General features: G+C 48.3%; 1 pseudogene; it reads left to right on the plus strand.

Annotated features, from left to right (window-relative positions):
• The first annotated feature begins 19,366 nt into the window (after positions 1-19,366).
• LOC123458581 overlaps positions 19,367-26,707 on the plus strand; it is an 83,717-nt pseudogene continuing 76,376 nt past the window's right edge.

The following is a 26,707-nucleotide window of genomic DNA, read 5'->3' on the forward strand; positions in this document are numbered from 1 at the left end:
TTTGTCTGGGAAAGGTTATTCCGGCCACTCCGAGGACTGCCAGGAGCCGTCTTAGAGGCATCAGCACCAACACAGATTGTTAACCTTGACCGGGACCCCGGATGGGGCCCGGCACATCTACCTGGACCCCTCGCAGGTGAAGAGTGCGCCCACGGGCGCCATGGTGCCGCTCTTTGCTGCGGATGCAGACTCTGAATCGGGAAGAAGTGGCACTGCTCCCAGCCAGGGCATGCCAGTTCCCACCGGAACAGTCCCAGCTCAGAATCTTGGCTATGAGAGATCCTGACTACAACTGGCCCTTCCAGTGTGCCACGGAATCCACCCGGCAAGCTTTGCGGCACTGATTCAGTCCAAACAGTGAGCCTTTGAGAACTGGGCAGGCGTGGGGAGCCGGGAATGAGCGCTCGCTGAGGGCTACCGAGCATGCATGGACTTTCTACTTAGTCTCCTCGTAGCCCTAGGGCTTAGCGGAGGAAGCTAAGAGAGTGAGGGCACTAGTTGCCCAGGAAGGTGTGGGTGCAACCTGACTCCAGGATATGTCATCTGTCCCATGAGGCCTGAGAGATCCCAAGTCACGTGGAGGCTGTCCCAGCAGTGTGGCCTCCGTTACCTCGGGGACTGTTCTTTGGGGATGGACATGAACAGAGGCTTCAATCTTCCTGTCAAAACGAGGAGCAACCTAAGGGGCTCCTTCCCCTGCATCTTGTCACATCCTGAGCTCCTATGAATCCCAGCCTCCTCCCCAGTATCCTTGTGCTAAGGTCCCCGACAGAGTAAAGGGAGGGCCACTACGGAGATGCGTGCACATGGTGACTTCAAAGCTATAATGTGCCTCGTAGCTTGCAGTGTGCCCAGAGCAACTTGGTAGTGTAAGATAACCAATCAGGACTTATGTTACTATATAGGGGAGACAAAGGAGCTGAAATGTGCAGAGAGGGGGCTGACAGGATATAAAAGGGAAGGTCCCACTGTACACGGGGCTCAGTCTTTGTATGTGCATCTGCTGGGCCAGCGCCGGTACAGGCAATCGCTGCTTATTGCCGCAAGCCTTGATGTCCTGCCTGCCTGTCTGAGAATCCTGTCACTCACCGGCATCCACTCGGTCCACTACCTTCCTGCACACCACGGCCAGACTCACTGGGCCTAGCGCTGGCACACTGGCCAAACAACAGAAAAGGAGGAGCGCTCATGATCCATTGGGGTGCCCCCTCGGGGTCTCTGAGCCAAAAGGGATGTGGCTAGTGAGGGCACCAGAGCCGAGGCACGAGGTTGAGCTGAAACGGATTCTTGCGAAAGGAGTGCCTGGGCTGCCCCTGAAGAGCTGAAAAAAGTAAGGAACAAAAGGTTGAGACTCCATGTTGAGGGTTGAGTAGCCAGGGACCTCAGTCATCAACATCCTGAGTAGGGAAGGAGACCGCGACTAGATTGCTCCGTCACTTTTCTTGTTGATGTGACAAAATGCCTGCCAGAAGCAACTTAAGGAAAGAAGGGTTTATACTGGCTCACAGTGCAGGGGTATGGTCCATCATGGTGGGGAAGCAAGGCAGCAAGAATGTGAGGTAGCTGGTCATACTGCATCCAATGTCAGGAAGCAGCGAGCAATCGGTGCTGATACTCAGCTCTTTTTCTCCTTTTTATTCTATATTATATATATACAGAGAGAGAGAGAGAGAGAGAGCACAAGCGAGCAAGCGCATGAGAAATAGCGAATTGGTACATCAGGCCCCCAGCCACAGAAATAGAACTCCAGACACTTGCACCACCTAGTGGGCATGTGTGACCTTGCGCTTGCCTCACCTTTGTGCATCTGGTTTATGTGGGATCTGGAGAGTTGAACACGGGTCCTTAGGCTCTACGGGCAAATGCCTTAACTGCTAAGCCATCTCTCCAGCCCTCCTTTTTATCCTTTATAGGACCCTGACTCAGCGAATGGTACTACCCATACCCATGGGTCTTCCCATCTCAATCTAATCTCGGCACTTCCTCACAGTCATGTCTAGAGATTTGTTTCTTAGCTGACAACTGAGATAAACCACCTCACTTGCTGAAGCATGAGTCAAGGTCCTGTCTTGCAGGCCTGCCCAAGGTTTATAGGGGCTTGATGGACCTGGAGAATCAATCCTATCTTTGATCAAGATCAGAATGCAAACTTCCCACCCTGGCAATACCCTTGGAGGCTTGGCCTAAAAGTATGAATTTGGCTTTGTCTTGGCCATGCCTGGTGTGGGTTCTGTCCCACTACTTCATGTTCCCTACTGGGGGCAGTCTGCAGACCAGGAGGGCTGAGAGGACCACAGACTGAGCTGCACCTGTGGCCCCCTTAGGCATCACCCTTTCTGTTCCACTTCCTGCTCTAGCTAGGGGTAATGGACAGATTTTCTGTGGTGGGACTCGGTTGAAGTCTTTTTCCATCTGAGACCCTGGATGTGGCTGGCAGAAGGGCTTAGAAAACACTTAGGGCTGTGATGGGCTATTGCTGTAATAATTCTTCCCAGAGCTGACCAATTCCTCCACTGGTCAGTCAAAATCTGGAATGAGGGCTGAAGAGATGGCTCAGAGGTTAAAAAGCATTTGGTTGTGAAGCCTGATGGCTCAGTTTTGATTCCCCAGTACCTATGCAAAGCCAGATGGACAAAGTGGCTTTGTCCATACTTGTATGCAAACAAGCGTGGAGTAACATGTACTGGTTCAGCAAGAACATTAATGTATCTAGAGGCCAGGTTGGAAGACTGACAGAAGCAAATGTCTTAGGCAGGAGGGGAGGGAGTGTACTATGTGAAAGACGGAAGTCAACAGCCTTGGGGCTGAGGAGCTGCTCAGCAGTTAAAAGCACTTGCTAGCAAAGCTTGTTCACTGGGGTTCCAGCCACCCAGGTAAGGCTGGACACAAAAAGTGACACAAGCATCTAGCATTCCATTTGCCGTGTCCAGGGATCCTGGTGCACCCTGTCCCCCAACAAACATGCGCAAATAAATAAGTAAATAAATAACACCCTCCTTTCCAGAGTACCCCACTCACACGGCCGTCTTTCCTTGTGACCCACTCTGACCCAGGCTCCTGGCCTCGTCTTTAATTTTTAGTTATTTGCACGTGTGTTGGAAGTGAATACCTATCTGGCTTTATGTAGGTGGCTGCAGAATAGAGGACAAGCCTACAAGCTTTGCAGGCAAGTGCCTTTAACCACTGAGCAATCTCCCCAATCCCGTCACCTTCGCATTCTACTCTAAGACCACACCTTGCAGCTAAACCCTTTCACGTGTTTCCTCCAGACTTTCCTGGGAGCAGGGCGTGTAGGACAATCCCACTGTGGGTTACACCTTGAGACAGAGGTACAGCTGTGAGCCTGGGCTGAGCTCTGGATTTTGAAGACATCCAAATCCCCCTAGACCTTGTGCTGAGGGTCAGAAGGTGACATCTGGGCTCAGTCCAGGTGCCTTAGGCCGGATCTGCCCTTGCTCTGTGGCCTGGACACTGCAGCTGGCACATCACCCGTGGGCATGTATGAAGTCAAAGGAGGTGTAGTGCCTTTGAACCCCGTGACAGGCACAGTTCCCAGACTCCCTGGATATAATGAGTCTTACATCATCATCTTGCATCTCACTGCCTGCTTCTGGGGGACTGGGGTCCTCCCTAGTCTCCCTTAGCTCACCCCCTGATACCTTTCTTGGTCCATCAGGAATGACACCAGTGTCCTGAGCACCTGATCTCCCAGGGCTCTTCCTCCGTGGCAAGGTGTGGTCAGCTGGGAGGTGGGGTCAAGCCAGGCCCATGCTCTGAGATCTGTATGCCACTGTGGCTTCTGGCCAGCTCTGCAGTGCAAGATGGCAGGGCACCTGGACCAGGCCACATAGAGTTGACCAGGCCCAAGTATAGTGTCTGACACCCACAGAAGAACTGACAACACTTTTAATGCCCTAAATACCTTTCTTTCTTTACAAAAAAGAAAGAGGGGGAGGGAGGAAGGAAGGAAGGGAGGGAGGGATAGAGGGAGACAGGGAGGGAGGGAGGGAAAAAGTCAGGAACTTTTTCACCCCACCAAGGATAAATTAGCAAAGGACGAATGCAATGCAGTGATCATTTATCATCGCCAGCCCGGAGAGGATCCTAAGAGTTGTCCTGGACTGTGATTCAAGGTCAGAAGCCTTGCTTTTGCTCATTATTTCTATTTTTAACAATTGTGTTCAGACCTCCTGCAAAAATAGCAAGAGGTGAGGCCATTTCAAGTGCTAACATGCTCCCTTTTGTCAGAAAACCACGGGATGTAGGAAAATGCGGCCAGGACTTCAGCCACACACCGAGTTTTCCACTCACCAAGCTAAAATTAGCCCTTAGCACTGCATTGGCCCATTTCCAAAGAATGAAAGTGGGTAAACTGAGGCCAAGAGGCTGGCAGATGTCCACGACTATTTGGTGAGCAAGACTCTAGAGCAAACACCCATGCCACTCTGCTGAACATAGCTGGGGTTCCAGAAAGGGAGACAGCCACGGAACATGGCTGACACTGGGGTCCTGGGGCCCTGCCAGGCAGAAGAGCTACGTAGGCAGAGCCATTGCATGCTGGCTGTCCACTTTCTCTACTGCTAAACGTCAGTGGCTCATCTTCCTAGTCATCCGCTGAGAGCACACTCTACCCCACAGCAACTGGGCACTGCTCCTGATCTCATCACGATGAAATGACCACACCGCACTGTGAGAGGTAGGTAAGGAATATAGAAGGTAGTTGGGGATCCCTGCTCCCGGGGCTTCTGTGTGGTAAACGGGGTGTAGAAGAACGTCATGTCATTATATTGGCCTGATGCTCCCCACAAACACCCCGATGCACTTGAGGTGCCCAGACCCTGCAGGAAGGGCCCAAGCCGTGGAACCCCAACCCTACAGAAGGAGTTCAGAGTAAACAGAAAGCCTAACGCCCAGCTTGGGTGGAAGGACTCCAGTCAGTCTGGGCACTGCGTCTGGAAGGCAGCGTGTGGGCCAACATGTCATCTAATCTGTAAATACGTGCAGCCTTCCACTCTTCGCCAAGCCCCATGCTCTTGTTTGTTTCCTCAGTTAAGAGTCTTACATCCGGACTGGAGAGATGGCTTAGCGGTTAAGCGCTTGCCTGTGAAGCCTAAGGACCCCAGTTCCAGGCTCGATTCCCCAGGACCCACGTTAGCCAGACGCACAAGGGGGCGCACACATCTGGAGTTTGTTTGCAGTGGCTGGAGGCCCTGGCGCACCCATTCTCTCTCTCTATCTGCCTTTCTATCTCTGTCGCTCTCAAAATAAATAAATAAAAATGAATAAAAATTTTTTTTTTTTTTTAACAATTTTATTTTTTTTTTTTAATTTATTTGAGAGTGACAGACACAGAGAGAAAGACAGATAGAGGGAGAGAGAGAGAATGGGCGCGCCAGGGCTTCCAGCCTCTGCAAACAAACTCCAGACGCGTGCGCCCCCTTGTGCATCTGGCTAACGTGGGACCTGGGGAACCGAGCCTCGAACCGAGGTCCTTAGGCTTCACAGGCAAGCGCTTAGCCGCTAAGCCATCTCTCCAGCCCAATAAAATTTTTTTTAAAAGAAGTCTTACGTCCTCATATGCGTCCTTGACCTCATGGCCCATGTATACATGCACATATGGTCCCAAAACCAGGACAGTGGTCACCTGGGGAGGGGGTTAGAAAATAAAGGGTGATAGCCCAGGCGTACTGTCCAGATCCCAAAAGGTTGCTGAATGCTCCTCCGATTCCTGGCTCTGTCACTTCTCATGAGGAAACTCATGAAGCTGTTACCTTAGGCAAGTCTCTGAGGTCTTGAAGCTACAAGACCCCAAGAGCTGTTTATTCCTATCCACAAGGGGATTGAGGAACCAAGTAGAAAACAAGAGCAGAAAAACTTCCATCCCTAAAGAGGGTAGCATCATCCACTGTATAGGGGAAATAAGAGAATGTTTTTACCATTGGAGGGATGAGAAAGTGAATTATGACTTATGAAATTATTATAACATGATGTAATTATTTATGAAGATAGTTTTCTGTTAAATTTTCTTTATTTATTTAAGAGAGAAGAAAGGAGAGAGAGTATAGGCATGCCAGGACCTCTTGCCGCTACAGGCAAATTCCAGGTGTATGCGCCACTTTGTGTGTCTGGCTTTACATGGATATTGGGGAATTGAACCCCCAGCCATCAGACTTTGCAAGCAAGTGCCTTTAACTACTGAGCCAGTCCTCTTCAACGATAGTTTTCAAAATGACCTAGATCCTGGAAATAGTGGTGATTATAAATTAAAACAGAGGCTAGGGAGATGGCTCAGTGAGTGAAGTGTTTGCTGTAGAAACATTAGAAACTATTTGGGATCCCCAGAACCCTCATAAAAATCCTGTGTGCAGGGTGGACCTGTAACAGCAGTGCCGGGAGAGGAAGAGACAAGAGATTTGCGCAAGCTCACTGCTAGTTTATATAACTGAGTCGGTGAGCTCTATGTTCAGTGAGGGGTCCTCACTCTAAAATGAAGAGCCATTGAGAAAGACAGCTGACATCAACTTCTGACTTCCACATACACAAGCACGTATACCAGCAATTTCCTTGTGCACGTATACATAAAATAAGTTAAAGCAAGTTACCTATACACAGATGGAAGCCATGTTCAATATACCCACACTAGTGCCCAGATGAGCAATCAGAGTGTGTTTAAGTAACAAAATTGTGAGTGCTCAGTCTTTTATTGTATTATTTTATTTTATTTATGAAGCAGGGTCTTATATAGCTTAGGCTGGCCTCCAGCTTGCTATGTAGCCAACTCTTGAACTCCTGATCCTCCTGACTCAGGGTTCCAAGTGCTGTGATTACAGGTGTGCACCACCACACTAAGTTTTCAAATGTTACAAGATAGTTTTGCTAGCACAGTGGAGGTTCAGGGTCCTGATGGTTAGAACAGGTAAGCAGGACCCAGGTGAGAGCAGACACCCATGATGACAGGGTCCAGCACAGGAAGAAGGCGTGAGCGGGTACTAAAGAAGCACTGAGGCCCCGTGGGGTTGGGCAGGGCCTTGCAGTACACCCTGCCGCAGCTCAGGTTTCTCATAAGTATAGCAACAAAAACCAGTGGTGCTAACATTCTCCCAGAATAATGCTGAAGAAACTCATTACCTAGAAAAAAAAAATAGAGATAATGGAGAATGAGGGGTGTGTGTGTGTGTGTGTGTGTGTGTGTGTGTGTGTGTGAGTGTGTATAAATATTTTTACCTTTTAATCAATTGTGATTAGCAAATCTAGTATCTTAGCCAGATCCTGGTGAGAAGATGCAGGGTTTTCTTCCCTGTCCTGCCATTACTTAACCAGGAGGCTGACAGCAGGAAACAAATCATTGCTGCTTCATTTTATGGTTCATTAAGCAAGCATAGCAAGCTTTTGGCATTAAGGAGACTTTGAGACGTATGCATCGCTAATGATGCTGGAATTAGCAAAGGTCAGAGAGAACATTAATGGAATTCTTATCCGCACTCCTAAGTGGACCCATTTCCTCCTTGTGGAGTCCTAATGGAGTGGTGCTATTAAAAGCAAGGTTGAGCCCACAGCGCATGAGATGGTTGACCAGGACCAACACCCATTGCTGCCTAATGCACTGCCCACCCTCAAGTCCCTCTGGCAGGGAAGAGGTTGCACAGCACAGATGTTCTGTCCCCACAGGGCAACAAAGCTGACTTAATAATAATTTTCAACCAAGGCTTCGTTTAGATACTTCTCTCCAGCATCTTCTGCAGGCATGGATGGCTCAGTCCATTTCTCTGTAGAATGATTCTCTTGATTTTTAAGCTAAGGTAGTTTACATGTGATGCACACTCAAAAAATACACCAGAGGATCTGCAAGTAAAACTGAACAAACACTGGAACAGAGTTGTGCTTAGAGGGTGTGCCCAGATTCCTTCATTGAGCCCTGGCTTAGCTATCCTGTAGGAAGACACCAGGGCCCACTGAGATCCTGGACTTGGGGAGTTCCACTGTCCCCTTAAATGAGTTGTCTGCCAAGCCTATGACTCACACGCACTTTCCTCCAAGTGGACACAAGCTAAGTAAGGACCCTCAGTGTCCATTGTTTCCTCCCAACACAAGAGCTCTGTGCTGCCAAAGATTGACATGCAATAGTCAATGCTGGGGCTTGGCCAGCTCTGCCAGCTTCCCTGAGGGGTTTTTTGTTTTGTTTTGTTTGTTTGTTTTGGAGGGAAGTTACTGCGTATGTGTGTGCTGTGCATGCATGCATGTGTACTTGTGTGTGAGCAAACATGCCCATGTGTCTGCATGGGGAGACCAGAGGTTGACATCAGGCGTGTTTCTCCATTGTTTCATTCTTTATTTACTGAGGTATGGCCTCTCACTTGAACTCAAAGATTTAGCTAGTCTGTCTAGTCAGCTTGCACCGGGATTCCATGTCTGCTTCCTGAGTGCTAAAATTATAGGAAGTTTCCATGCCCACAGAACATTTATGTGGGTGCTGGGGTCCCAGATTGTGGTCCTCATGCTTGTGCCTTTCACTGCTGGGAAAAATATCCAACCATTAGCAGCTTAAGGAAATAAGGGGTTTATTTTCAGCTTACAGTTTTGAGGGGAAGTTTATCATGGCAAGAAAGCTTGGCAGAAGCAGACAGCAAGTGTTACATCATAGCACATCAGCAGGGATAAAGTAGAAAGAGAGAGAGCAAATGGGGGGCTGGCCTGTAACACCCCAAGTCCTGTCCCAGTGACATACTTCCCCTACCTCGTAAAGGCTCCACAACCTTCCCAAACAGCACCACCAACTGAGGATTAAGTATTCAAGCACGCCATGGGCACATTTTACATTAAAACCACCAAGTGCTATATTCACTGAGCAATCTCTCCAGCCCCTGCCCTGAGTTTTTTTTAAACATATTTTAGGGCTGGAGGTATGGCTTAGCGGTTAAGGTATTTTCTTGCAAAGCCAAAGGACCCAGGTTCAATTCCCCAGGACCCACGTAAGCCAGATACACAAGGGGGGGGCCGCACACATCTGGAGTTTGTTTGCAGTGGCTGGAGGCCCTGGTGCACCCATTCATTCACTCTCTCTCCTTCTCCCTCTCTCCCTCTTTCTCTGTCAAATAAATAAATAAAAATGAAATATACATATTACTTATTGAGACAAAGAAAGAGGCAGAGGGAGGGAGGGAGAGAGAGAGAGAGAGAGAAAGAGAGAGAGGGAGAGAATGGGTACGCCAGGGCCTCCAGCCATTGCAAATGAACTCCACATGCATACACCTCCTTGTGCATCTGGCTTACATGGATCCTGGAGAGTCGAACCGGGATCCTTTGGCTTTGCAGGCACACGCCTTAACCACTAAGCCATCTCTCCGGCCCTGCCCTGAGTTTTGATACCCAACATTGCACTCATCACATGCAACTTAGGACCAACCAAGGAAGGCCAACTCATACCTTGACTGGTCCTGGCTTCTGTCTTGTACTTCTGTTTCCCCAGGCCAGGATGTATGACAGGGGCTGCCTTGTAGTCCCTGGTCAGGGCTCTGGCTTCAGCAGGCTGACAGAATTTGAGGGGCTTTGTGAACCACCATATGCCTGGTCAGAACTTAAAAAAGCAGTTTATTCAGTGGCAGCTGTGTCTCAGTCATATACTTGGAAGGGAATGAGCCACCTTCTACCAGTTTCCAGGGGAGCACGGCGGGCAAAGCTGCCTTCCCACCCCTTGTCTTATGAGGTTCACTTCCACCACAGCTCAGGACACCAGACACAAAACACACAAGCAGTAGAAGCTGGCATTCACCCTGGGTGGATGCAGCTGCTGGTCTCCTTTGTTTTGTGTTATGCATGTGTGTGTGCAGGAGCATGTTCACACATGTTCACATGTTCGTGGAGGCCAGAGGACCACCTCAACTGGACTTCCCCAGGTGCTGTCCACTTTTTTTTTTTTTATTAGTTTGGTATTCAGCAAATAAAGGCAGTTTGGTACCATTATTAGGCTCATCCGTAACCTACCCCCTCCCCATTGGCCCCTCCTTGTTGAGGTGTATGGGTCGTGCATTGTGGAGTTAGCCCACAGTTATTGGTACGATAAATGTCTCTGCATATCATGACCCAACATGTGGCTCTGACATTCTTCCTGCCCCCTCTTCAGCAAAATTTCCCTGAGCCATGTTGGGTTCATTTTTGGTCTGCTTCAGTGCTGAGGTGTTGGGGGCCTCTGAGGCTCTGGCTCTCTGATTTGGTAGGCGTTGATTTTTCTCTGTGTTGGTCTCCTTCCCCCTTGTGCTGGTATCCGGTTCATCAGGAAAACAGCACCCTTGCTTGTTTCGCCAATTTTCCTTAGTTTCAGCTGGGGCCCTTTTGAGGTATGATGGGGTGGCTCTCTCCTTAGGATCTGCATCTACCTTTCTTTCCCTGGGATTTGCAGCACAGCTAGGCGGTCGCCATCTTGGCCGGAAGTGCCACTTTTTCTTTTTTTTTCTTTTGAGCTACGGTCTCTCATTGGCTGGGAATTCACCAAGTAGGCTAGACTGTGTGGCCAGAGAGCCTCAGGAATCCTCCTGTCTTTAACCTCCTTGCAGCTGGGATTATTAGTACACGTCATTATGGCCAGTATGTTTACATTGTTTCTGGTCCTCATGGTTGTGAATCAAGTGCTTTACCAACTGAGCTGACACAGCAGCCTACAGCTTTTGTCTGAAACTGGGATCAGCGCTGCAGGAGGGCGCGTCTCTTATTTCCTCCACGTTCCCCAGACACCTAGCTGAGTCCAGACCATCGGCCTAGGCTGTCTCATACGCAGTCCACCAGGTGAGCACATGCCCCTCCCAGGTCCAACTCCAGGAGGATCGTGGCCGCTGGCAAAGCGGTCAAAGAATGAAGTAGGCAAGGGAGGGTGTGCAGGATCAGGTGAGCTGCTTAGATCTTAGATCTACCTGTCAGAAACAGCCGATCTTTTATTCTTTTGGGGGTGTGCTGTGCATGTAACGTATGCACATGTGGGCAAATACACTGCCCTGTGCACACTAATGTGGAGGCTGGAGGAGGATGTTGGGTGTCCTATGCATTTTCCCTATTTCCTTTACACGTGGTCTCTCTCTCTCTCAACCTGAAGTTCATTGGTGTCTATTTATGTGGCTGAAACACGTCATAGGGACATCACACAATGCTGGGCAGGTGCAGTGTCATAGGACAGTTTTTTTTTTTTTTTTCAGTAAGGTACCTCACCACCTAGATTAGCATCTATGATGCTTCAGCTCTGTGGGGACCCCTCTGCCTGTGGCTGCTAGGTCAGGGTGAGAATAGCTGCGGATGACTCTCCCCGTCACACACACATGCACACCACAGCGTGAGCGCAGCGTACCCTGAGTTGGTCTGTTTTATTTGATTTTATTTTTATCTCATTTACTTATTTCATATGTATGTGTGCATGTTAGTATAGATGTGTTCATATGTGTGTTTGCATGTATGTGCAGGTGTACATACATGTGTGCATGGAGGCCAGAAAAAACACTGATGTCTTCCTCAACTACTCTCCATCTTATTTTTTTAAAATATTTATTTATTTATTTGAGAGCGACAAACACAGAGAGAAAGACAGATAGAGGGAGAAAGACAGAATGGGCATGCCAGGGCTTCCAGCCTCTGCAAACGAGCTCCAGACGCGTGCGCCCCCTTGTGCATCTGGCTAACGTGGGACCTGGGGAACCGAGCCTCGAACCAGGGTCCTTAGGCTTCATAGGCAAGCGCTTAACCACTAAGCCATCTCTCCAGCCCTCCATCTTATTTTTTAAGTCTCTTGATGAACTAAGAGCTCACTGATTTGGATAGACTAGCTGGTCAGTGAGTTCCAGGGACTCCCTAGCTCAGCCTCCCCAGCACTGAGATTTCAAGTGCATGCCACCATGCCCGGCAGTTAAGTGTTGAAGATCCAAACCCAGACCCTCATGCTTGTATGGCAAGTGCTTTACCCACTGAGCCCTCACCTTAGACCCCTTCATCTAAGACATTTTTATGCAGATGTGGGCATATATCTATATCTATAGGTATATGCAATAGGTATACATATCAAACATTTACTGTTCATAAATCACAAGGAAAGTTATTTTAATATAATTCTTTGGTACACACATACTTTTACAATTTACTAAAGACAAAAGCAAATTTGCATACTCATAAGATTGATATGCTTGTTTGTCTAACACAATGCAATCCAAAGATATACAAATTCAATACACGTTGGGGAATGACAGTAGAAAACATCCAAAGGTCTTTGTTTTACATAATAAAACTATTGCTTCCATAAGAGCAGAAAACTTTTTGTACGGTGAAAACAATACAGTTCATCACATACAATAGTCTAGAATCTGAGCCAAGGTGTTTCGGGCAGAATTTGCTGGTGTTGAATGGCTTAAAGGCATTCGCAGTGCAAAGTGTGCCTGTTGTGTGCTCAGAACCAGGGAAGCAGCGAAGTCCTATGACGCAACCCAGGTGAACGCGGCGGAAACACTTTAGATTCATAACACATTTCATTGTGCATTAATTTTTGGTCACTACATTTTTAGAAAGCTTTTACTGTTGCCAAACTTTGCATAACCCTCACATTCTGGTACACAGCCCTTTATGGGGTGGTGACCGATAGTTCGAGATCTAGAAGAGAGACAGGGATAGCTACCATCTTTCCGGGTCTGTAGATAGTTCATCCCACCTGCATCTCAACTCTCTGTGCCTCCCTTAGGTCCTCTGAACTGGGTTTGACACCCCAACTTTGTGGGTAAAACAGGTGACTACTAGGGACACAAGAGTAAGTCACAAGTGATCTTGGGCCTGAACCAAGTGTCTGGCCACAAACCTGTTCACCTAATCCATGTGCACTAGCCTTGACGGTAGCTACTAGAGCCCAGACCCTGGGTGGATGGTAATATCTGTGCCTTCACAGGAGTGTGTCTTCTGCCTATAAGTCCCCGAGGCCCTTGAGGGAGAGCTCAGTCCAGGGCAGAGCTGAGCCATGTCACCTGTCATCTTGCAGTCACTACCAATGACAGAAAACCCTGTGTGTGTGTGGCGGGGGGGGGGGGGGGGGACACACAGCTGCAGTGGGTCTCAGTGCTCAAGAAAGCCTATAGGGGCATCTGTTGTAAACCTTAATCTTCTCCACCATTTTAAAAAACTTGTTATTGCTCCAAAAACAAGGTGAGAGCCAGACGTGGTGGAGCACGCCTTTAATCCCAGCTCTCGGGAGGCAGAGGTAGGTGGGTCGCCCTGAGCTCGAGGCCACCCAGATGACAACATGGGCTTTCAGCCTCACATGCATGCACCCACATGCATGTGCACATACATGGACACACTGGCACCCAAAAACCAGCAACAGAAGATGGAGGCTTCCACACATGGCTGCCACTATGCTTGTTGCCGTCTTGAACTTCTCGCTGATTCTGGAAGGAGAGCATCCCCCATTTGCCAGTTAGTCAGTCTTGTTCTGTTCTGATAGACTCCAAAAGTGGTCTCTCTCCTGCTAGGGTGTATTATATACCCGGCTAAGGGTAAGTTCCCAAGTCATCAATCTACTGTTTTGCAATGGGACTGAAATCCCCAGGAGAGTATAAAGGTTTGTGACGGGCTGCACTGCCCAAATGCCTGTCCTCCCCGCCTGCCTGGTGACTGTCGCAGCCGGGGTGGCATCCTCCCTCAGAGCTGTAGCTACATACAACCCCTAGCATGGATTAGGTGCTCGGCTAAGAGTTCTGAACCAAAGCCAAGGAGTCCAAGGCTGCTCGATCTCCTGAAGCAATCCTACCTAAGTCATTCCTTTCAAGAGAGCAGGGTCGCTGGTACGGCGTCAGTTCCTGCTACCTACCCTGGCTGACATGTGGAAAGTTCTGTGGGTGTGAAGACTCCAGTCTCCTCAGATCCTTCTCCTGCCCCAAGCCTGTCTTACACCACTCAGCGGATTAGTGTTTAACAGGCTGTGCTGGGGGGCTCAAAGGCAACCCATAGATGTAAAGGCCTGCAGGCCAAGCATGAGGAAAGAGGCTGAGGTCGGCTGAAAACAACACGTGGGTTTTCGTGCTGAGTAGGTTTGAGAGCCAGCACAAGGCCCAGGATCATGGATCACGCCTGAGATCAGAGAATGACGCAAGCTTGTATTCCTAGCACTTGGGAGACTGAGTCAGGGGAACCACCAGATCCAGCCAGTCTGGTCTACAGGCTTTTAGACTCTGTCTCAAAGCCCAATGCTGGACATGGTGATGCAGAGCTGTTATCCCAGTACTCAGGAAGTAGAGGCAGGAGGGTCACGAGTTCAAGGTCATTCTTGGCTAATTAATGAGCTTGAGGCCAGCATAGGCTATGTGAGACACCTATTTCAGAACCAAAACTCCTAACAATAAAACACCACAACAGCAAAAAAGGATGGGGGCTGACAAGAGAGCTCAGTCATAAGCACCAGGGGCTGAGTGTGATCCCCAGAGCCCACAGAAAGAGCCCAGCATTGTACTGCATGCTTGGAACCCCAGGGGACCCCTGGGGCTTTCTAGCTAGCCAGTCTAGGTAAGTTCCAGGCCAATGACAGAAGCTGTCTCAAAGAAAACCCATAAAAGGTGGGTGACGTTCCTAAGGGTAGGAGCTGAGGTTGTCCTCTGGCCTCTGCCTGCATCCCCCCACACACCTGTACACACATGAACGCACACATGCATTAAAAACAATTGAGTGTGGGGCTGGAGAGATGGCTTAACAGTTAAGGCACTTGTCTGCAAAGCCTAAGGACCAAGGTTCAATTCTCCAGGACCCATGTAAGCCAGATGCACAAGGGGGCGCATGCATCTGGACTTTATTTGCACTGGCTGGAGGCCCTGGTGTACCCATTCTCTCCCTCCATCGCTCTCTGCCTATTTCTGTCTCTCAAGTAAGTAAATAAAATATATTAAAACTTAAAAAAAAACTTGTTATTGACAACCTCCATACATATAGACAATATACCATGATCCTAATCCTCCCTGTCCCCTACAGCTCCTCCACTGAGTCCCTTCGTTACAACTAGTCTCTCTTCTATTTTGATGTCATCATTTTTTTTCTTTCCTATTATGCAGGTCTTGTATAGATAGGATCAGCCACTGTGAGGTGCTTCTCTATAATTTTAAAGCATTAAACCTCATCACTGAAAACACTTCAAGCCACATAGATATGAGTGCAATAAGAAGTACATACGTCTCCGTAGAAACCAACCGTACTAGTTACAATTTCACTACCGTGACAAAACATCTGACAAAAGTAACTTACGGAAGGAAAAGTTTATTTGGGCTCATGATTTCAGGGTGTAATCTAGCATGAGGGGGAAGGCACGGCAGCAGGGGCAGATGCCAACTGGTCACATCATGTTCATAGTCAGGAAGCAGAAAGAGATGAATGCTGGTGTTAAGGTTCTTTCTTTTCTCCTCTTTATTCAGCCTGGGATCCCAGTCCATGAGATGGAGGTCTCAAACGTTCACGGTGTGTCTTTCCTGCTCAGTTAAACCTCTCTGGAAACATCCTCAGCAACATGCAAAGTTACATCTTCTAGGTGATTCTAAAACCAATGAAGTTGGCAATGAAGATTAACTATCACACCAACTGACTATGCAATTAATATTGGATCCTTGTGTAAGTGCAGATACAGAAACTGCAAAAATTTGATATGATAAGGAATGAAGATTTCTCATGAGGTGAAGATAGCTTGTAGTACATTGTACTAGTGAACATTAAGGAGTGGAATCTCAGGTACACATGCACACATACACATGAATAAACATATTATAAATTTTAATGAAAACAGTACCCACAGCACGTGGTCCCTGAATAATGAAAGATGCAATACCTCTTTTGTAAGTTCCACATAACCAGGTGATCCTCACAAAGTGCTTGAGCTGACTTATGGGGCTTCTGAGTCTGCAGAGAGCCCTAGCTGTTGGCCTTCAGAAAGGGAAGGGGTCCCCACACACATACCAGGGGATATTTTTAATTGCATGAAAGGATAAGACATAAATAAAACAACAGAAATAACAGACTAGTCTCTTGCTGGTCATTGACTCCTTGCTGAATCTGAGATTGTTTTTAAATAGTAGGGTATTTCCTCTACCTTCTGGGGATACTTCCCAAATGCAATGGCTTCAACTGTGGTCAATTTGTATTTCATGCATATGGTAGTATTGTGTTGCAGTGTGTATGGGTAAGTATACGCACATGTGTATGCACAAATGCACGTACTGTGCATGTGCAGAGGCCAGAGAACATGAAGTGTCCTCTTCCACAGTTCATCCATGTCTTTGAGACAGACTCTTTCTCACTGAACCCAGAGCTGCCATCTTTTTTATAATTTTTTTTTATCCATTATTTATTTATTTATTTATTTGAGAGCGACAGACACAGAGAGAAAGACAGACAGAGGGAGAGAGAGAGAGTGGGCGCGCCAGGGCTTCCAGACTCTGCAAATGAACTCCAGACGCGTGCGCCCCCTTGTGCATCTGGCTAACGTGGGACCTGGGGAACCGAGCCTCGAACCGGGGTCCTTAGGCTTCACAGGCAAGCGCTTAACCGCCAAGCCATCTCTCCAGCCCAAGAGCTGCCATTTTTAAATAAGCCTGACCAGTGAGCCCTAGTGATTCTCTCGTCTCCACTCCCCACAGAACTGTTTATAGGCAAGCTTGGACAAGTCCAGCTTTTTATGTGGTCATCGAGGCATCAAACTCAGGGGGAGTTTAGGCCCTTTCAGACCCTCATGCTCACATGGCAAGTTCTCTCACTTGTGGAGCCATCTCCATAAACTAATTCTGGTAAATTTAACCCGCATCTACCATTAACATTTTCTTCACCGGTGACTTACATCTAGAAGATCCACAAACCCCTAAGCCAACTCCTGATATGTTACATTTGCCAACATTTGCAGAGCAAGTGCTCCTGCTGGAACCAGAGTTATTAGGATCCGAGCTTGGGCCCTGGCAGCCCAAACAAGCCATCTGTCCTCAATAGCCAATTAAACAGAGTAATAATAGTGAACAACAGAGAAAGGAGATTTATCTAATGTGGCCACATTGGGAAGAGGAACAAATAAAGAGCTCCAGTGACTTCCCCTCCCCCCCCCCCGCCGTGCCCCCCAGTCCATAGTCAGTGTCCTGGCATAAAGTTTAGGTTTAAATAATGGCAAGAGATACGCGCAGCTAAGCAGTCCCAGTCAAGTTGAGGTCCGGCCCTTCACTGATTGTCTGAGCTTCAGGATCTGCTACAAGGTGGTCTGACGAGCTGTCAGAACTGTGTGAAATTTCCTCCTGGAGACAAGCTCCTCCTCCACCTGGCACCAGGTTCCATTCAGCCTTTTCCTTCTTCCAACATGAGATTCCCAGAGAAATTCAAATTTCATGGGAACTATTGTTTCTGTGGCCGGATAGCCAAAGGGAGGGGCACAAATGGCTCTTTAGAATGCCTTTATACCTTCCACGTCAGTTATAGGACCGGCTGCTGGAAGGACAAAGAGACCAAGGGGTGTCAGGCTTGTGACACAGCATCCCTATAGGTATGGACCAAGGAAATTCAGTTATGGCTACAAAAACAATATGGATATTGAATCACATTACAAATAATCACCTGATAGGATTTGGAAGATGGAACATGGAAGAGGAGGGAGGGTCAGAGGTTGTGACCTCACACTGTGAAGCAATGACCACTAGATACCCACTGCACATGGATTGCAGTGCCAGGCACCGCTGAAACCCAACAGTGGAGGATGGGAGGCCCCTTCTCCCAGGAGCACCGATGCTGGAGCTGGTGGTAAAGATGTCTTCTCACTTCTGCCTGTTCCTGTGGCCCGGCCGCCCTGAGGGCCAGTGTCCCTAGCTGCTCTGGGAGCTCTTGTATGGGTGACCCTATCTGCCCTCTTAGCTCTTGTCTTGCCTGGGTGGCCCTGCCTGCTCTTGTGACTACTGCCTTGTCTGAGCGGCCTCAGATGTCCTGGTGGCAGCTGTCTCATTGCGGTGGTCCTCTCTTGTCTTGATGGCTGTGCTTCTGTCTTGGTGTCTCATCCGCTCCCTCTTATACCTTCCATGATGAGGTACTGTAAGACAACTTATACTTCCTAAAATCGACTTATCCCAAAGCTCTTAGGCAGTGTTAGAATTACTGATCTAAAACAAAATCCAGGGACTACGAAAAAGAAAAGAAGAAAGTCCCCAAGGATTTTTCACCTGACAAACACGACTTTGCACGCTCCCATATTCCCGTGGAGCACAGCTATGAGGACATTGGGACCTATGTCAGGGTGAAGGTCATTCTATTATGCCTCTTACAGGCTAATGCCAGGAATCCCCCTAGCAGATTAAAGGCAAAACCAGAACAAAAATCGAGGAACTGAGGCTGTAGATCACTTGGTAGAGTGCTTGCCTAGCATGCATGGGGCCTCGGTTCCATCCCTAGCTGGGATGTGTTGGTGCACACCTGTAATCTTAGCACCCAGGGAGGTAGAGGCAGCAGGATCGACAGTTCAAGGTAACCCATGGGTACATAGCCAGCTAAAGACCAGCCTGAATTGCATGAGCCTGAAAACAAAAATAAACAAAAAAGTGGGAAATAGCTGTCCGTCTCCCAGGGCCTGACACGGTGACCTAGGCAACATGGCTGCTAGCGCCCACACTTTTCACTGTCCAGCTCCCACTCGGCACACATACCCCAAAGGGCATATAAGCCCTTCCGCCACAAACCTTGTCCTCTTTTTCCCCTGTCTCTCTTCTGATCCCCGAGTGGGTATATTTCTGTCCTTTCCTTTTTTAAAATTTTTTTGTTTATTTTTACTTACTTATTTGAGAGTGACAGACAAGAGAGAGAAAGAGGTAGAGAGAGGGAGAGAGAGAGAATGGGCGCGCCAGGGCCTCCAGCCACTGCTAACGAACTCCAGACGCGTGCTTCCCAATGTGCATCTGGCTAACGTGGGACCTGGGGAATCGAGCCTCGAACTGGGGTCCTTAGGCTTCACAGGCAAGCACTTAACCGCTAGGCCATCTCTCCAGCCCTTTCTGTCCTTTGTTTGCCTACATGCACGCCTTCCCTTTCTTCCCTCTTCCTGTTGTATCCTTTCTCTGCTCTTCTCTCAACCCATAGTGTGTGTGCCCAGACTCCCCAGAATCTCTCCCTCTACCTCAGCCTCGCCCCCTCATCCAGGGCCCCCTTTGGGCTCGGGCGGCAGTGCCTCCCAGCTCTACACCCGCAGGGCTCTCTCCCAACCTGCTGTTGCCCACAGTCCTCCCTGAACAGGCTTCCTGCCTGCCAGCTCCCTAGGATCAAGTGGGACTCCCGACAGAAGCTCCCAAGGGAGCCCTGGGTCAATGACTGAGCCCCACCGGATTGCAAACCGACACCTTAGTCACCTCCAGGCGCTATGAACACTCGGGCCACCACCGGGGACTGCACAGGTAGCGCCCCGTGGGGACTTCGGGCCAACCCAGCCCTCGGAGCCTTGGGCACGCGGGTGTCCGCCCAGGCTGCTGACATTTGCTTTAAAACCTAGTTTTTGTGACTTCCACTTAAGAAGCGCAGCCCGACACTGAGAACAACGCAGCACACGCACTTGGCGGCCGAGGGTGAGCGGGAGCATCTTGTAGGGACCAGAAAAGGAGGAGTGGTCCTCGAGCAGGGGCAGCTGCCACGCATGCGCAGAGCGAGGCCTTTGGCCGCAGAGGGTGGGCTCCAGCACATGCGCAGAGCTGCTAGACGGCCCAAGGAACAGATGGATGGGTCCTGCCCAGGCAAACGCAGACGTTGTAAGTGGGGCTGGCCCAGATATAAATCCGGCAAACTAAAAGGGGTGTTCTTTGCAGACTAAACTCCTTGGAACAAGCCTGTCCAGAGGCGTGCACAGCGCAGCGGGTTCCCTTGTCTGGTGAAAGGAAGGAGGCCTTTGCAATCTGAGCAGACCCTAGTAGATTAAAGGCAAAGCAACAACAAAAATCTAGGAACCGAGGCTGTTGATCACTTGGTAGAGTGTTTGCCAAGCATGCATGAGGCCTTGGTTCCATCTCTAGCGACACCTGTAATCGTAGCACCCAGGGAGGTAGCGGCAGGAGGATCAGCATCTCAAGGGAATCCGTATCTGCACAGACGGTTAAAGGCCCGCCTTGGCCGCCTTGCCCAAGAGATGTGCTCAGTGGCCCTGCTTGGCCAACCAGCAGCTCCAGGACTTGACAGCTTTTTTTTAAAAATTTTTTATTAGTCATGGACATACTTAGTATGCAAACCACACATGTTGGTACCATCCATTCCCTCATCCTTGCCTCTTTACCAAAGGGGCCCTCCTCGTTAGGGATACAGGTCATCCCTATGGGGATTGTGGGTCATGCATTGTGGGCGCAGCAGTCCATTATGGGGGAGAGGCAATGTCTCTGTGCATAATGCCCCAACTCGTGGCTCTAACGATCTTTCCGCCCCCCTCTTCTGCAAAATTCTCTGACCCATGTTGGGTGTGTTTTAAGTCTACTTCAGTGATGGGCACTTAGGTGCCGCTGCATCTCTGGTTTGGTAGGTGTTGAGTGTCCTCAGTGTCTGTCTCCTTCACCCTTGTGCTGATATCAGGTTCACTGAGAAAGCAGCAGTCTTGCTAATTTCCCCAGTTCCTCTGTGGCTTCAGCTGGGGGCCCGGGCGGAGTGCACTGGGACATTTATCTCCTCAGATCCCGCTCTCTGCTAAAAAATAGAAAATAGAAGCAGATTCTCCAACTGAGAGCGAAGTCAGCATAGGTTAAATGGGATAAGCATTATTACTTAGAAATTAATGGGTGTAGTCCCCCTTATAGTCCAAGATTAGTGGGAGCTTGGTATTGGAGAACAAAATTATCTGGATATGATTCTGATTGGTTTCCCAATTTCAGATAATGGGTTCCTTTCCACTGAGCGGGATCTGTTAGCCAATCCATGAGCAGTTGGTTACCCACCATGGCTGTGTGCCACTATTGCACTTGTGTGAGCATCACGTCAGGTTGTTTGCTTCTAAGTAGCTTAGACCTTGAGTTGCTTGGACAGATGTTGGCCATCCCCACTCCACCCCCGGCCAAACGGGTAGCTCATATAGCACTTTCCAGCACTAGATGGGCTAACTGTCTGGGGACTGGCTCTCTTCCAGATTCCAGCCAGCTCTCTCCTTGTTCTGTGCCAAGCATATGGTATCTTAGGCAGTAGGGTCTTGCCATTATCCTCTGGTGGGTAATCAAGGACTTGATAACTTTTGTCCCTGCTGTTGCAGTGAGTTTCGTGTTGCTGGCAGGAAACACCTGACCAAGAGTAGCTTGTGGGGGAGGGGTAAGGGTTTTTTGGCTGACAGACTTGAGGGGAAGTTCCATGATGGCAGGGGAAAACGTTGGCATGAGCAGAGGGTGGACATCACCTCCTTACCAACATCAAGTGGACAACAGCAACAGGACAGTGTGCCAAACACTGGCATGGGGAAATGGGCTATAACACCCATAAGCCTGCCACCAACAATACACCGCCTCCAGGAGACGTTAATTCCCAAATCTCCATCGGCTGGGAACCTAGCATTCAGAGCACCTAAGTTTATGAGGGACACTTGAATCAAACCACCACATTCTGTCCATGGCCCCCATAAACTGATAACCATACATGATATAAAATACAATGTATGCAGTCCGACTTTAAAAATTTACATAGTTTTATCAATCCCAATGATGTTCAAACAGTCTCATAATCCAAGGTCCTTTAATTGAGTGGCAAGGCAGTACAATAAAAAAAAAAAACAAAAAACCAACAACAACAACGCTCGAGGCAGGTAAAACACCCAAGAAGGGCCTAATGGCTATCAGTTAAGGAGTTGTAAATTGCCTGGACTCCAACATCTTAGCTTATTTAAGGGGAAAATAAGCATCAAGAGGGTGGTTATACCAAAGGTCCATTGTAACATTAATGATGCTTTAACAGTATTTAACAGTGCTTTTGCTCTAAGCCAAATACCTTCAGGGAGCAGTAAGTTGTTTTATCTGTCTCAATAGATAGGTGGATTAAATGCCTTTTAGTTTTCTAGAGAGCTGCCCATGACCAGAATGTTGAGTTGTCCTTCCCTCTGGTTTTGTTTTCTCTCTGGATTAAATGATTCCCCAAAACTCAAAAGCGCACTGGGGCTTGATTTGGCATTCCTCTCTGGTTGGCTTACTGCTTTGGCATATAAGTGTACAATGTAGACCCCATCTTTTCTGTTTATGTGAAAGCTTTTGTTAATTAAATATATGCTTCAGCTCAGAAGCTTCCAGTTGGTATAACTCTGAGAAGTCTGGGGGTCCCAGAATCCATTGCCACCATAAGAGGGCCATTTGGAGGGAGGTTATCCTAAAAGATCTTGAAGGATGGAACATTTTTTTCCCCCTTTGGAGTCACTCTGGAATATTTATGTGATCTCAACTTCAGCTAACTTTCCTCCCCACCCCCATAGCTGTATCTTTTTAAAGTTAAATTAAATTTTATTTTTATAAAAGGCTACACCCGTATAACCCTCTCCCTCATCTGAGGACCCTCCCCAGTGGGGTTACTGATACTCACTATGGGGTCCTGAAGGACTCAGTCAGTGTCAGTGAGGACCATGCCTGTGGCAAATCCTACCCACCCTTGGCTCTCACAGTCTTCTTTCTCCCCCTTCCTCCACAATGTTCTTGAGCGTTGGCGGGTGTGTTAGAAATCTGATTTGGTGTTGGATTCTCTGTAGCCTTTGGATTTCTGTTTTAATGAGATCTGAGTGACCTCAGTGTCCATCACCGTTGCTCTGGGACTTGTTTTCAGGCCAGCAGTGAGTTCAGCTAACTTTCTAACTGGAAAAGCTCTTGCCCTCCAGGAGCTTTTATTTACTTGTTATGTGAGATGTGTGTGCACATGTGTGTACCTAGTGCACACACACTCACAGAGGCCCAAGGAGAACACTGGGGCACTCCTCTGTTGCTCTCCTACTTCACTTCCCTGAGACAGCCTCTCTCAGAAGCTGGAGTTTGCACAGACTGGCTGAACAGTGAACCCCAGCAGTCTTTCTTTCAGCACAGGGGTTACAAGCATGTGTGGTTATGCCCAGTATGTGTGCTGAGGTTTGAACTCAGGTCCTCTTACCCATTGAACTATCTCCCCATGCCCTGAAAGTAGGGTTTGTTTTTTTTTTTTCTAGTTAGTGTCTCACTCTAGCTCAGGCTGACCTGGAATTCACTCTGGAGTCTCAGGGTGGTCTCAAACTCATGGTGATCCTCCTACCTCTGTCTCCCGAGTGCTGGGATTAAAGGCTTGCGCTGCCACGCCTGGCTATCCTGGTTTTTACAGCAAAACATGTGGCTCAGTGTGTGAAGTGTTTGCCTTACAAGCATGAGGACCCAAGTTTGATCCCCAGAATCCACATTAAACTAGGAAGAAAGAAACAGTTGGGAGCTGGTGAGATTGCTTAGTCTGTTAAGGCACTTGCCTGCAAAGCTGAGTAACCTGGAATCAATTCCCCAGTATTCAGGTAAAGCCAGATACACAAAGTGGCACATGCGTCTGGAGTTCATTTACAGTGGCAAGAAGCCCTGGCGCGCCCAGATGCTGATGAGCAGAGCCTCCCTACTGTACTATAGTTTCTTTGTTATATATCTGCATCTGTATGGCTGTGTGCACATGCATGTGTTCAGGTGCTTGCACATATGTGTGTACATACACTTGAAGGCCAGAGGACAACCTTGGGTGGTCCTCATGAGCAATCCACCGTTTTCTTTCTTTCTTTCTTTTGTGTGTGTGTGTGTGTGTGTGTATGTGTGTGTGTGTGAGATCAGGTCTCTCACTGATATGGAATTTGTCAATTAAGTTAGTCTACTGGCCAGTGAACCCCAGGAATCTCCTTTGCTTATCAGTGCTGGGTGCATACCACCATTCCTGACTTTGAAAATATGGATTCTGGGAATTGAACTCAAATCTTAATGATTACAAAGCAGGCACTTTACTGATTGAATTATTTCCTTAGCCCATGTTAATATTCTTTTTTTTATTTATTATTTATTTATTTAAGAGCGACAGACAGTAAAAGAGGGAGAGAGAGAGAAAGAGAAAGAGAATGGGCATGCCAGGACTTCCAGCCACTGCAAACGAACTCTAGATGCGTGCGCCCCCTTGTGCATCTGGCTAATGTGGGACCTGGGGAATCGAGCCTTGAACCGGGGTCCTTAGGCTTCACAGGCAAATGCTTAACTGCTGAGCCATCTCTCCAGCCCAATATTCTTGCATAAATAAAGATACACATGGATACATCCACCTGCATGATATTACCAACCAGGGCCTCTGCGACCAGCATCTGCTCTGCGGTATTCCATTCTGACAAATTTGGCCACATGAAGTTAGCTCCACTGCAGGGACAGAGGGAACTGTAGTCAAACAGATTGCTCTCCCTCTGTCTGCCACCAGCTGCCAGATCAGGGCTAGAGATAGAAACAACTCAGGTTTGGAATTAGCTGGGACTCTCTGGAAGTTGCTACTCACAGCCCCATTTACTGTTGGGACAAGACACGGATCAAAGGCAACCCAGTGAAGGTTCTCAGGGAACAGTGCAGGAAGGTTCCAGCTGGGTCTTCCAGTCATTCTTGTCCTCCCCACGTCCACCCCCTAGTGCTACTTCCCAGGCATCCTGCAGTGACCCAGAGCCTTGCTACGCAGCGTTTACTGGGTCTCCAAGGTCTACTGCCCATGTTACAGCCTATCTCCAGCCTCTGAAAGTGGAACCGACCCAGAGGGACTCTCAACCCCCAGCCTAAATTAAAGCATAGATTTCCTTGTGTGGCCCACAGGCACCAGGGAGATAATAGCAATATACAATCATATTAGTCATGACAGTCCAAGAGCTGAGCAGTCACCGCCCAAGGCAGAAGACCAATGTCTTTGTGCAGGCTTAGCTCTTTATTAGACATCCACATGCAAATGGGCTGGTTTTTCTTTCAAAAATGGCTCACATCATGCACTTTCCTTGGATCTAATTTTAATTATTTTTAGCTGCACCTCTTTGGTCTTTAGGAGGCATTTTTCTTTCTGTGCTATTGTTTTATGACAGTATATAGAGCATAGCTTTGTCCACCCAAGTTGACTCAGAATTTTTTTTTTTTTTGAGGACGGGTCTCACTCTAGCCCAGGCTGACCTGAAGTTCACTATGTAGTCTCAGGGTGGCCTTGAACTAATGGTGATCCTCCTACCTCTGCCTCCTGAGTGCTGGGATTACAGTCGTGCCTCCCCACACAGGCTTTGACTCATTATTTTCGTGTCATGGGCAGCTTCCTGGGAATGGAACTGTTGCTGTCTCTTCTTCTTTGCTAGGACAAACACTGGGCCATAAGCAGCTTATGGGAGGAAAGGGTTCATTTTAGGCTTACAGATTCCAGGGCAAGCTCCACCATGGCCGAATAAACTGGCTCACTTCAGCCTCTACAGCAGAAAGAAAGAAGCCAACACCAGGAAGCACGAACGGGCAGAGCTCAGACTGGCTCCCTGCATACCCAGTAAGGCTGGATTCAGTATCTTCCCCCAGTGACGTGTCTCCTCTAGCAGAAATCCATCTGCTGGAGACTTAAGTAGGAAGTTTAATCAAGAATACCCAAGTCTGTGCTGGAAAACCCTATGAGAGCTATTGGAGGACAATGGTCACCAGAAGCATGAATTAGCAGGGGACCCCAAAGACTATGAAAATAACCAGTCGGACAGAAGTACACACTTATGCAATAGTGACACACAGCCTCTGTGGCTAACCTCTTATTGAACATGAGGCCTACTCAGTGGGATAGAACCCATATATGGTACCGGAAACCAAGCCAGAATCCAGTGGTCAGGAATCTCAGACTTCATAAAGGAAACCCCCACTGCTCTCTAGAGAGGAAGAGTGGGCTTGCATATCAAAAAAATCTTCAAATAACTTTGCATATCCCCTGTAACCCAAGCTGCTCTCACTCTTGTTTGGATAATCTGCTTTATTTTACAGGTGGCAGAGAAAATGGAGGTGAACCAAGGTCCATTGATAAGACAAGAAGACAGCGGACTGTCCACCACAAGATGTGCCACCTCTGCCACATTTGCCAGGGCCCAGGAGAAATCACAGAGGAAGCAGTGGCATGAACACTGCTCTTACTGCTAGCCTGACAACCAGCTCCAGGGTGATGGTGACAGATACAGTGATCAACCAAAACTTATTAAAGCAGAAACTGGGAGGTTACAGAGAACTCAACACTAAATCAGACTGCCAACAGGCCTTCCATGGCTCAGGGAATGTTGTGGAAGAGGTGGAAGAAAGATTGTAAGAGCCACAGAGTGGATAGGAACACCATGAAGCACAGTCCCCATCCCTACTGCCTCACTGGGACTGACTGAGCATGACCCCACAATGAATACCATGAACCCACTGAGGAGGGGCCATAAGGCAATAGGTATAGGGGCAAGGGGATAAAAGAGTATAACCTGTTATATATAAAAGACATAAAAAATCAAAAAAGATATCTGGGTTTATGGAGGACATACATTTGCATTCAAACCACCATTGGAACCTTGAATTGAATTAGGTTCTTGGCTTTTCAGGGAGCCCCAGAAGCAAACCCTAGGTGAATGTTGGTGTAAAGCTAAAATGAATGATGTTTCCCGGGTGGCCTCACATGGGAGGACAGAGGACAGGAGAGAAGAGGCCATGCCCTGTGGAGAGGAATATGGCTCCATCCTCCCCCAGAGTCATAGCCCGCA

Source organism: Jaculus jaculus, chromosome 2 (assembly GCF_020740685.1).
Source record: "Jaculus jaculus isolate mJacJac1 chromosome 2, mJacJac1.mat.Y.cur, whole genome shotgun sequence".
NCBI classification, from domain to species: Eukaryota; Metazoa; Chordata; class Mammalia; order Rodentia; family Dipodidae; genus Jaculus; species Jaculus jaculus.